Source organism: Bombus pyrosoma, linkage group LG7 (assembly GCF_014825855.1).
Source record: "Bombus pyrosoma isolate SC7728 linkage group LG7, ASM1482585v1, whole genome shotgun sequence".
NCBI lineage: Eukaryota > Metazoa > Arthropoda > Insecta > Hymenoptera > Apidae > Bombus > Bombus pyrosoma.
The window spans coordinates 15,667,101-15,679,400 of record NC_057776.1 but is presented as its reverse complement, the minus strand read 5'-3'; the positions used below and the strand labels follow the sequence as shown (position 1 = coordinate 15,679,400).

General features: G+C 38.4%; 1 protein-coding gene and 1 long non-coding RNA gene across 2 annotated transcripts in view; one reads left to right on the top strand and one right to left on the bottom strand.

Annotated features, from left to right (window-relative positions):
* The window catches only part of LOC122569001 (UPF0489 protein C5orf22 homolog), a 466,219-nt gene that overhangs the window by 228,152 nt on the left and 225,767 nt on the right, over positions 1-12,300 (top strand). The window lies entirely within an intron of this gene.
* The window catches only part of LOC122569007, a 30,913-nt gene that overhangs the window by 14,993 nt on the left and 3,620 nt on the right, over positions 1-12,300 (bottom strand). The gene's annotated exons all lie outside the window — the stretch shown is intronic.

Below are 12,300 nucleotides of genomic sequence, written 5' to 3'. Positions count from 1 at the left end.
TACTAATTTGGTAATATTCCTGTTTTCCCAAATCATAAAATATTAATAATATCGAGAATATCATTTCTCTCAGCTGTTTACGAAGATTTAGATTTTAGAATATTCATTATCTGACACTATTACAACCTAACGAATCTAGAATTGAAGGAACCTGAGTCTTCGCACCATCGAATGCACCAAGTCAATCATATTTAAAGTAAGATACTTTCCAAACCGATCGAAACGGAGATATTTATATTATTACCTATTTATTAGACTGTAGATCTTTATCCATATTTATATTTTTACAAACAAAGCTAAAGAAATAAAATCTGAATAGAGATTGGTTATACCCTCAACGTATCATAAAGAATATCTCATATATTTTGTATATTTTTGCATATTATGAGCATCCTGTACACTTCCAAACACTTAAATTCCGCATAAATACATAAAGATTCCCTAATTACCGTTAAAAATTTCACATCAAAAATATCAGTGATATCTGAATATCATTTCGAGCTTCAGAAGCAAAATTCGTCTCGCGATTCAGTCTTCACGCGCATCATCACCGTCCGTAAGATCAAGACAATGTATGTTCGTCTCGTTCGCGCGCAAGATGCGAGCAACTGTTGGATAACAGAGGGACGAAATGAATTCAAATTAGCAACAGCGTCGGGTCCGGCAGGCACGATTGTATCTTTCGCATCGCGGCTGCAACAACCAGCAACAACAACTTTTTTGTCGCAAATCGATCCCAGCCGAAAAGCCAATTTCATGCTCCGTTCAAGACGCGCTTCGGCTTCGCTCTTAGCGCATTACGTATTCCGGCCTGCCCCGCCTTCTCATATTATTGCTCGACTCTCTCTGCTTTTTCTTCTCCTGTTTTTTTCTTCCTCCTTCTTTTTTTTTCATTCTCAACTTTTTCTTGTTCTTCTTCCTCCTTCTTGTACCCTCTACCTTGTGCTCGTTTTCTTCATCATCTTCTCTCTTTTCTGCCTGTTCCTTCTTCTTTTTCTCTTCGTCTTCTTCTTCGGGGTTAGGTTATCAGGCTCCACGGTAAACCGAGCGTTCATTATAATCGCATCAAGACGAGGATGATGTCGACGGGGGAGGGCAACAGGCCCCAGGAAAGGGCACTGGCCAGCGGATTCTTCGACGTAATTTTGTTCTACGACGTGCAACGACCCGGCTAATTTCGATCGGGCTGCCTCCAGATCTCGAGAATCGCGCGGATTTCTGCCTCCGTTCCCTTTCGATCGCGCGTGAATTACGCGGATGTTGCCGTGGTCAATCAAATTATCGATCGAGCTGGGTTTGAAATATTAAAAATATTATCATAGAATATATTGTAATAGGTGGATAATTGATTTAAGCTACTTGAATTTTGCTTTTCAACTTTATTTCTCTGTTGAAAAATCTTTCTTTACACACTTCCTGATAACCACTGTTACGGTGTTGATCTGTTTTATCTTTGAATATTTGCGGAATACTATTCTTCGGAATATTGTTTAATACATAATTTAAATTTATAGTCTGCTGAGTCTGTGAAAAGGTAGACAGTGTTGCTTCTATCTATCTATTGCTCTATAATTTGTGCGTAATTTATTGTAATAAGAAAAAAATATTCGCAATCTAATTCAATGGTGAATAGTACGATCGTTAAAAATGTAGCTTTCTTCTTGGTATGAGAACTTTCGATCTCTTTATAATATTTGAAATTATTGTCTTAATGCTTTTTAATTAAAGTCTTCGTATATTTGTGATAATTCAGTGTTTAGTAATATCGAGCAATAATCAGTAATCTTTGTGAACAATGAGATGTAAATGATTCCTTTGTGTCTTCAGATTTCAAAAAGCTATGTGAAATTGTTTCTTTTTTATTACTGATAATTAATCATTAATGCAATTTTCGGCGACAAATGTTCAATAAATTAATTGAAACATTTAATGGATTCTCCGTTATTTTGATGTTTTTACTGCAGGTAATTAAAATTGCGTTCTCCTCTTTTCAATTTTACGATGCTTCCCGACATTAATTAATTTTTAAACACTTTAATGGCATCACTGCTATTTTGCTGTTGCAAAGCGCCGTTGTCATTAAACGCTTTATATCGTGGAAAATTTATAAAATGGCATTAAATTCTCCTTATCGTTGCTAATTATTAAACGTTAACGTTGTTAAATCGTAATTTCGTAGCTATCTATCTCCAAAAAAAAAAAAAAAAAGAGAAAAATACGAATTATTGCTTAAAATATCAATGATCTGTATTTATATATTTGTTCTCTTTGTAGAATTATCAAAATAATTAAAATGTCCAATTTATAATCTTCCTAGAAAATTTATAGATTTTCGGTACGTACCGAATTTTTAGGAATTCGAAGGATTTATATTATACTATTATATTATTAATATATTATAAGCTTATTTTTTCTCCTCGTTACTTATCCGTTAAAAAATCCGACCAACCAAAATACATCAAAATCATTAAAACTTTCATTAAAAGTCAAAAGCACCAAAAATTCCATAAAATCATTTAAACGAACAAACACACGTTTACTTTCAGTTTTTTAATATAACAAACATGAAATAATGGCTGCACGAAAAGGTTCAAGTTATGCAACTGTTTGTTCCACACCGAAAGGCAGTTTTTCTAAATTCCGGTCATGTCAACCCTTTACCTGCTCCCCCTAGAATAAATATTGTCAGGATGGATCCACCTCGTATTATATTATAATAACGCGGGCATACTAATAGAACGTGCGAAGGTTTGTCAGAAATCGAAGGTTTCCAAGTAGGTACACAGATGGTCCGGCAGCTTCGCCCTTAACCCTTCGACGCGGAAATTTCCTTGTGTCGGAGAATGATGGGTCGAGAGGGGGGGGAGGGGCACCTATTAATATTCCTTAGACGACAAGCATCCCGTGAGAAAACTCCCCAAGGGTGTTTTTCTTTCACCTATTAGCATAAGGCGATGATCCTTTCGTTTCTCACGAACCCTGCCCCGTTTATCGTCTCGATTAATGAATTCTGGATACCTTCAACTCAATATTTCCTTCTATTCGATCAGCTTGAACTAATATATTCCTTGTTTCACAATTTATTTCATTTCAGAATCTCTTTTGACAATTTACAGAGCGTAAGGGTATAAGAGGCGTGTACAAGGTTTTACACGATACGCGGGGAAATTTAATTCTAGCCGTTTTCAAAAGTAGAAAGCTTGAATTTTTATCGAGTTAGTATTAAAAAATGAAAAAGTTTATCGTGTGGATTTCTATCTATATGAACTTCCATACGTGAGAACTTTGAATTTGAAAAATTTGATACAAAGTTTTTACGTTTATACATTCGTAGAATTGAGCTGTTTTAATGGCAGATTAGTAATAATCTGAACTGGAAAACTTAAGTATGAAATACTTTCTATATGGAAAATTATGTGAACTTTATCTATATACGTATATTCGTAAATTTTGATGACAAAGCTAACGGAGATTTGAACGGAAAAATTGATGTAAAATTTGCTATATAAAAAATTCCATATGAATTTGAACATTTTAACATTCGTAAATCTCACCATGTAATGCCAAAACTAATAGTGATTTGAACTGGGAAATATATAACCCACGTGTCGGATAGTTAACGGTTCCTTAAGCGGTGTTCCTATCCCTATACAGAAGGTAGAACGAATTTTCATAAAATTCCCATAAATAACCGTGCTTATTTATGCACAATATTTATACGCCATGCATGACCTGAAACGGTAGCCCTACTAAAATTTTAAGCATAGGTATCGACCTACGTCGCTTCGAAAGGGCTGCATGTGAAGAATAGACGATGTTACCGCGACACACCTGTAAACTATCGGATTCTTTCACCTTCGGCATTCACGCTCGAAAAAGGTTACTTTCAAGATATATCGTCATCATATTCTGTTTCAAAAACGGTCGCATTCTCGATGCAAAGTTTGACATTTGTCGGAAGATAATGAAATCGAAATCGATACTTTCACGATGATGAATATGTAACGATAACGTATTGAACATTTCATATCTTCCATATGGAATGTTCTAATAAAATTGTTTCTTTTCTATGAAATATGTATATATTCCGAGATTTGTTGCGCAGTTAAGACAAGTATTTATTGGATTTTAAATATCAATTCTTCAGTATTAATATATAATACAATTTACATCGAAGTGTACGATGATTGTTCTGTTTTTCGGACTTGATCTCATTACGTAAAATGTCAAAGTTACATCGTGAAATATTTGAACTTTTGAAAGAAGTGAAATCTTCTATTTAACATATACGAGAATCTTCGGAAAAGAAGTCGCAGGAATTCTAAAGAATTTCATTCAAAAGTCATAAGAATAGAATCTCTTATTATCGGTAACATTACATAAAGATCTTAATTTTTTAACAAAGTAAACAAATTAACATTAAAAAGACACTTCTGAAAATGTATTAATTCTCCAAAAGAAAAAGATCACATACGCGTGTTCTTGAAAAAGAAAAGGAAACCACGATCGCAAATGATCAAACGTTCCAGCATTCATTCGCAAACCTACACCACGGACTACAGAGCCCATCCGTGTCTTTATCCTCTTCATAAACGCAAAAATCACTTTTCTGCCGGCCTGCCCACGCAATAACGATCCCATTAGCCCCCCAAATCGTTCTCTAGATCGTCACTAAATTATCCAATAAAGTGCAGCGCCGTTACTCTCGTCCAATACCCGTCACCGGTTATGCACGACACAACTTTTCTCGCTTGTGGCACGGAACAATTCCGTCCGACGATTATTCCTCTTTCGCCTTTCTATTCCTTTCTCTCAGTCTCTGTCCGACCAAAATTTTCCAACTCTTAACGAAAGCAGAAGAGTGGGAAAAATGCGAAGTGAACGAGAAGGAGAGAGGAGTGGAAAGTTGGCGTTGAAATCCGTAGAGATGAAAAGAAGCAAGTAGACAAGGGGTTGAAACGCGGGACGAGTGGGAGAGGGTGAACGCAGAGGAAAAGTCACGTAGAACTTTTTTTCCGGGTGGTGAATTTTTCGAGGCCCTCGATGGCGTAGGGTGTCGAGAGGGAAAAGGAAGAGAAAAAGAGAGTCAGTCCCCATCGTCGCGAAATCGACGAGCAAATACTTAAGGCGTAACCTCGTTACGCCGGCAGCCAGTGGAAAAGCGAGAAAAATCCACTCGACGACGCTGCTGGCGGCGGCGACGGCGCGGAAAACTCGCTTCCGGTCGTTCGACGTCCCTTCGACCGGTTCAAATGCCAACACGGGGAGTGGAAAGGCGGGAGGCGCCCGTGAAAAATGGCCCGCTAGAGTCGAGCTGTTCGAAAAAAACGCACAGAGGGCTAGGTCTCGCGGAAGATTTCCTCGCGAGACCCTTTGACGAGCAGGAACAACCTCTTCGATTTTGTATGGCTCGGCGAGAACTCGGGGGAGAATTGATCAGTTGAGTTGGTTAGGCCGACTGAGAATCGAGTCGGAGAAAGAATTCGCTCGAGGTATATATTTACGTTTGAGCAAACATGCCAAAGGTGTTTATGTAGATAGCGAAATTCATTGGCAGAATTATGAACAACTTTCTGAACGAATTGTGGGCGAGTTATGATTTTGATGTAAGAGTCAGATGCTTATTATATGTTGTATTGTATGACTCGAAGTGGTTCTTTTTCATCATTAGATAAATGTACGTGATTGTACAATATACGTGATCTTCTTGCAAAAGTTTCATCTTAGATTCATCATAATGAACGTTACATGTTATCGTTATATGAATATTTATAAGAGGCAAATATGATGAAACAACTTTAGTTAAGACATAATTAAGCGAATATTCTGCCATTAGTTTAGTTAGGATGTAACGAAGTGAATATTTTGTTAATTACAATCGCTCTTAATGGCAAAACACACGAACTTATCATAATTTCAATCTCTCATCGCGCAGTAGAAAATAAACAACATAGAACGAACAAATTCTGCACCGCGAAGAAACGTGGCGTTGAAGAAATTGTAAGCGATATAGAGACGGCAAAAAGCTGACAGAGGAGACAAACTTAAACGAGGTAACAACGAAGAACGTGGACGATAAAGAGAATTACATAAAAGGGGATGAATTCTATGGAAAGGCACGGGAGTTCGTACAGGGAGTCAGGCATTATATGCTCCGACTCGTGCTAATTACACCAATTTGAGTTAAAACGGGCTAAGTAAAGAGATAAATTGATGGCCGTGCGCCTCGAGTAATTACCTAATTCGGCTATGCGTAATTACCAACGATTAGGGTGTCGCTTTCGAGACATTTCTCAGGCAGCTGCAGGTGATACAGATATTATCGCAGATGTCTAATTCGCGAACAGTAAGCATATTTTGTTTGAAATCCTTCAGGTGATCTCTCAGAAGAAGAATCACGAAAAAAAAAACATTGGAAATAATTTAACGTAACGGTTATTCGTATCAAATTCGAATCGCTTGAACGAAGTTGATTGTTTCGAAGGAAGACTCGAGAATTTACATTTTTGAGTATGACATTTATATAGATTTGCTTTTCTATCAAGTTCTGAATCTTCTTATACGGTAATTTGTACATTAATAATATCAGTAAATTGACAATTTTATGTTAATGGGAGCATCAATTTGGTTTGCAGTTTATAAGATCGAGTTGTTGCTATTATACAATAGAATTTGTTAATACTAGCAAGTTGCAAAATTTCTCTAATGATATTAGCTACGTTGTACAAGTAGCCTCTGACGTTTATAACTATGGGGGTAGGAAGTGGTCGCTAGTATACACTTAAACATGAGATCAGACTCACAGTCGAAACACTGAACACTTTCAAACATGTTGTAATATAATACCTTCTCTTCGCAAAGAATCATCAATCTCAGATACTATCCAAATTTCAAAACAAGCATGGGAGGACTATATTTCAAAATATCAAAATTCTCAAATTTAGAATTCTATTACACTAGCTTCCTTTCACGAAGAATTGGAAAACGAGTTTCCACATTTCCATTCACGACTTCAACCCTATTCTCTCAACTGTACTTCGGAGTATCAACCTACCTGGAAGACGTAACAAAAACGGTACACTGCGAGGTAAACGTAATCGAAAAGTTTCGTAAGTGGATTTGTTCCCTCGGCCCACAGGTCGGGAGTGGCTCGGTCGAAAGAAAGCCAAAGGTTTTAGAATAAATCAAGTAGAAAGACCGCGTGGGTCCAGGACTAGAAATATTCGGCGCTCGCTTTGTACGAGGCCGCTACGCGGGACAGGCCTTAAAACGAACACGAGAAAATCGAACGGCGACTCGATACGACGAGGACGGAAAGCAAACCGCTGGATGAAGAACAGGGACCAAACGAAAGAGAACGAACGAGAGAAAGAGAGAGGCGAGATGAGGCCAAAAGGAGGCGAACGAACGGACGGGGCCCAGGCCACGTTACAGCAGCTACGACTGAAGATATCAATCAACGGGCGCATTGTGCTCAGGGATAATTTGACGCGCGGCTGAAAGGGCCAGATCTCAAATTCCACGATCGGATAATGGCCCCTATAAGGCCCAGGAGAAGGCAGAACCTCTGGGGTATATCTACCGAACCGCAGCTTGTACCCAAAGGGACGTTCGACGAGCGCGCGCGCGCACGAGCAACGCGATTGTCTTCTTCTGGGGGTCTAAGCCTTTATTTTCGTTCCGAGACACATTGTCCCGCTTCTTGGAACGCATTACTCAGGAACCGCGTAACGAATCGATCGCATCGATTTCATTCACGACGCTATCCGATACTACCGTTCTCGTTTTCTCTCTTTTTCTCTCTTTCCGAGGTGGTTGGTCGATTGAGTGCTTAAATCTCGACGACTTTTAAACCTACCAGGTTTCACTGGGTTACTCACTGGGTAACAGAAGCGTTCGTGACTTCGCGTGGAGCGATGAAGATGAACGAAGCTGTGGGCATACTTTAGGAAGTGGGTGCCAGAAAGGAGGTGAACGTTTTGATATGGAAATTGGAAATGGAGGAAGTGTGACTGAGTTCTGTTGTTAGCGAGCGAGTTCACGTTTGGTATACTGTCGAGAATACAGAAGAATGTTCACCTTACTGTGCGATTTGTCTTAAGTATTGTTGCACTTGTTGCTTGACGATTAAAGTTGGAAACGAATTTCATTGAAGTTTCGAACGATAAAAAAATAACGATCAAGATGATTATTGTAACTGACCGAGTAATTCAATTTATATTTGGAGTTATATAATATTTTACGATACTTGAACTTTATTAATAATCTTGAAGTGTATGATAATTTTTATCTGTGTATTTTCAAATATGGTAACGAATCACTTGAAAGATAATGGCGTATAGTCTATTAAAGTTAAGCTTGGAACAGAGGACTCACGCGGACGAGGTTCGTGATTTCTACTCAGAAGGATAAGTCACAAGTTAATTTCATTTGTTATATTTGCTTAGATTATATTTCATTGTCATTTACGTGTTCGCGTGAATTTTTCATTGCATTTGTTATTTTACATTCAAACGGAATGATAACAAATGAATTTCTTCTTATGTAAAAGATATTTAAACAATCTCGACAAATTGACAGGTGGATAAAATCATTAGTCACTTCAGTGCTACTCGACGTTCGACTTCACCAATTTCAAAATTTGTACACAATACACGTTCTACGTAATCGCACATAATTCTTTTCTCACCCTCCCTAGAACCATATAATTCCAAACAACTATCAGACTTCTTGTACGACAGTAGAAACTTCAAACCAAATATACCGTAATCCTACGTCTACTCTACAAGAGACACCTAAAAACTTCAAACTAATTACACCAAACAGTTGAGCAAAATATTTCAGACGAACTTTTACATTTGGCAAGTCAAAGCTGCTCCACCATTCAAATTAGAGCCTCGTTCACTTTCGTTCGCGTCCACATTTTAATACACGTTCCTATTTCGTAGTCGTAAATCAAGCCAATCTTCGAGCAACTAAAGTTCACTTTCAAGAGAAGCGTTGAACATGTCCAGCGTCCGACGGCCAAGGGTCTCATGATCGAACATATATCTAAAGCTATGGTTACAGTATTTTAACGAACTGTCTACTCTAACGAATACGCGAGAGCAATCAAACGTGTACCGTACATACTGGTTCACGAAAGTATTTGAACAATTACCAGAGAAAACGTATACGTACATGGAACGCGTATTATAAAATCGTTTTTAAACACTGTAACGAAACATGACTGTCATGACCGTATTGATCAAGTTTGAAACTACTTCGAAAATGGATACAGAAATTGCAAAATATTTATTGCACACAGATATTCAGTAAAATACTAGTGAACAACCATCTTAAGCATGTGATATGTAAAGTAAGAAAACGGTCCCGCTGAGTATTGAGACTTTTTAAAATGATTGACTGTTTAAATATCGTTGTGATCACTGCGGAATATGTACTTGTAACAAATATCTTCTAATTTCTGTATATACTTATTTCCAGATTTGTTTCAAACTTTACCGATACCGAATAAATTTCAAAATTGTTCCGCACAACACACATGATGTATTTCGTGAGCCTGTGCAAAGTCTTACGAGCGTATGCTTTCGATCATCAGACGTTTCGTTCGTCGGAACACGTATCCATTGCAAGCACAGCCTAAACTCGTTTGTTTCTAACTAAACGTTGTCAAGAGTTTCGATTAGTTTCGAACCACTGTCCGCAGGAAAATCAGGCGACGACTTATCCAGCAAGATTTATACCCGCGCTGCGCATTCGAGACGTCGAGGCGCGATTTCGAAACGCTTCTAACCGCAATGAATTATAGAAGCTGCCTGGTTTTGTGTCCCGGCGACAAGGACGATAAAAAATCGTGCGTACGCTCGGAGGCTGTTGCGCTAGCCTCGTGACGCCGTGAAATATTGCGGCGATATCCGTCTCTAACGACTTGATCGCGTGTGATTAATACTTTTCTTGATAGTTCCCTCGACGAACTTCAACGTCCCCGAGACTTCTTCTTATCAGACGTTCGCGAAACCGAAAGATGGATTTTGAGTATGAGATTTGTTTCACTGAAGTTTCGAATGAAATTCGAATAATGGATTGTAGAATTTGATATTAATTATCGTGGAGTACTCAGTGAACAGCTGTCATTAGGAGGTTTTATTAATCCTTTACTGCGAATCAGCATCCATCTTATACAGGAAAGATGCGTTTTTGTTTGTGAAAGCGAATAAGTGCGAGTAAGAAATATCTGGTTGATGCGACGAAGTACAGTTGCAATTAGGAAAGTGAAGAAACTTGACTAATTCGCGAAGTTTGAAGACAGTAACAGACTGATATTTTAAATAAATTATATCTTTCCTTTGTGATGTTCGTATGAAATCACGCGATATTTGGAAGTGAATTTTTGTAAGTACAGTAGGATGATGCTATCACGCTTTCGACGATACGTCATCATATCATAGGTGACATGATTTCGAAACAAATGCGCTACTTAAAAATTTGAATCAATTTCTATTATGATATTAATGAATATTTTTTCCAAAATCTCTACTTAAAATTCCACACAGGTTTCAGAATTTCACAAGATGTAGACAAACAGGCTTCAAATTAACGAATTCCTTTCTCATCCCATTAAACGTAAAAGACTGGAATATGACACTTGATTCCTTACCTCTAAAAGAAGCCAATCTTCTTTCTTTTATTTAAACTCAAGCTATTCGAATTCAGAAATCGCTTTACCAAATTCCAGCTCAGACATAACACTTAGTTTCTTTTCGTCAAACGCGTAATCAAACAGCAATTTCCTTCCAAATCTAACTTAACGCAAATTATTCGAACCCAAAACCGGTTTCTTAATTCTAATTCAAACGCACGATCCAAAGAAACAAATTTCGTTTCAAACTTGACTAAACCCGAGTTATCCACAAGTGCAGAAATCACTTTACTCGCAACTCGAACGTAACATTCAGTTTCCCGTCTTTGTCGAACATGCAACTAGAAGAAACCCATTTTCCTCCAAATTTATCCAAACCTAATCTACTCAACCTCAAGAACCACTTTATCTAATCCCATCTTCCTGTTCAGTTTCCAAACATAAAACACTATCAAGGCAACTCGATCTCTCGTACACAATACCGCCATAATCAACTTACACCGGGAGTGCCACGAATCTTTCCAAGATCTTCGAACAGGTAACCGCATGCGTCACTAAATAATACTCTACCTCGATTTTCCCTTGAGGTAGCCGGAAAGCTGAATGGAGCACTTGACTTCCCGATTCTGTCGAACGCAGGATTAAGAGGTCCACACGAGCCATCGAGAGAGAGAGAGAGAGAGAGAGAGAGAGAGAGAGAGAGAGAGAGAGAGGAAGAGGAACGACTCTGTCGCTATTTTCGAGGATACAATGCGACCCCGAGGGCGCGGTTACCTGAACACGTGCTCCTCTGTTCGTCCGAATACGAGGAAATTTTTTGACACGCGAGACACCACCGCTCTACAGGTGGACTCTCTTCTCGAGCTGCAGATTTGCGGTCAGCCTGTTTGCCTAACAGGTGGATCTATCCAGTGGACGATCGGTTGGGAAATTGTTTCCCCTGTCTACCGTACCAATCACGAGATAACTCCTTCGGGAACTTCGAACTTTGTTCCACGTTCGTTCGAACAAATTTACCCAATACTAGAAAGTTAGTGTTTATCGAGGAAAATCGAGGCTGGAAGCGTCGAAGGTTCATGTCACTCGCGAAAATCTCTCGATTCGATAGCATCGCTTTAGCTAATGGTACCTTCGTAGGTTGAGTGAAAACCACTTTCAAGGCTAATTCGTGTAATAGGTTTGGACGACCAGTAGGTTCGACTTATTGAGTAAAACTTGGCTTAATTGAACCCTTACAGTTCATATAAGCGGAACTCGTGTAATAGACATGTTCACTGGTTCTTCCTGTTACAATGATTTTTTACGTAATTGGAATTCACGTAGATTCGATCGCCACCTAGCCAAACACTAACTAAAATCTCGTTCCAATAAATGAAGTTTCCCTGTAAATATGGAAGAAACGTAGGATACTGTCTTCTATCTCAACAATCTGACAAGTAGCGAACTGTGTAACTTGTTCGATCTCATAAAATTTTATCATGGTGAATTATATTCACTTTCCGATTTTTCACTCGCAAAAAGCGTCACCGTTTCAAAATTGCAGAAACAGCGAAAGATCGTATCATATCGAATAACGTTTTCAGATCTACACTTCACCATAAATAAACGCGAGGTCGATCGAAAGGAGCGAATAGGAAGCTTCTTCGGGTACAAAGGAT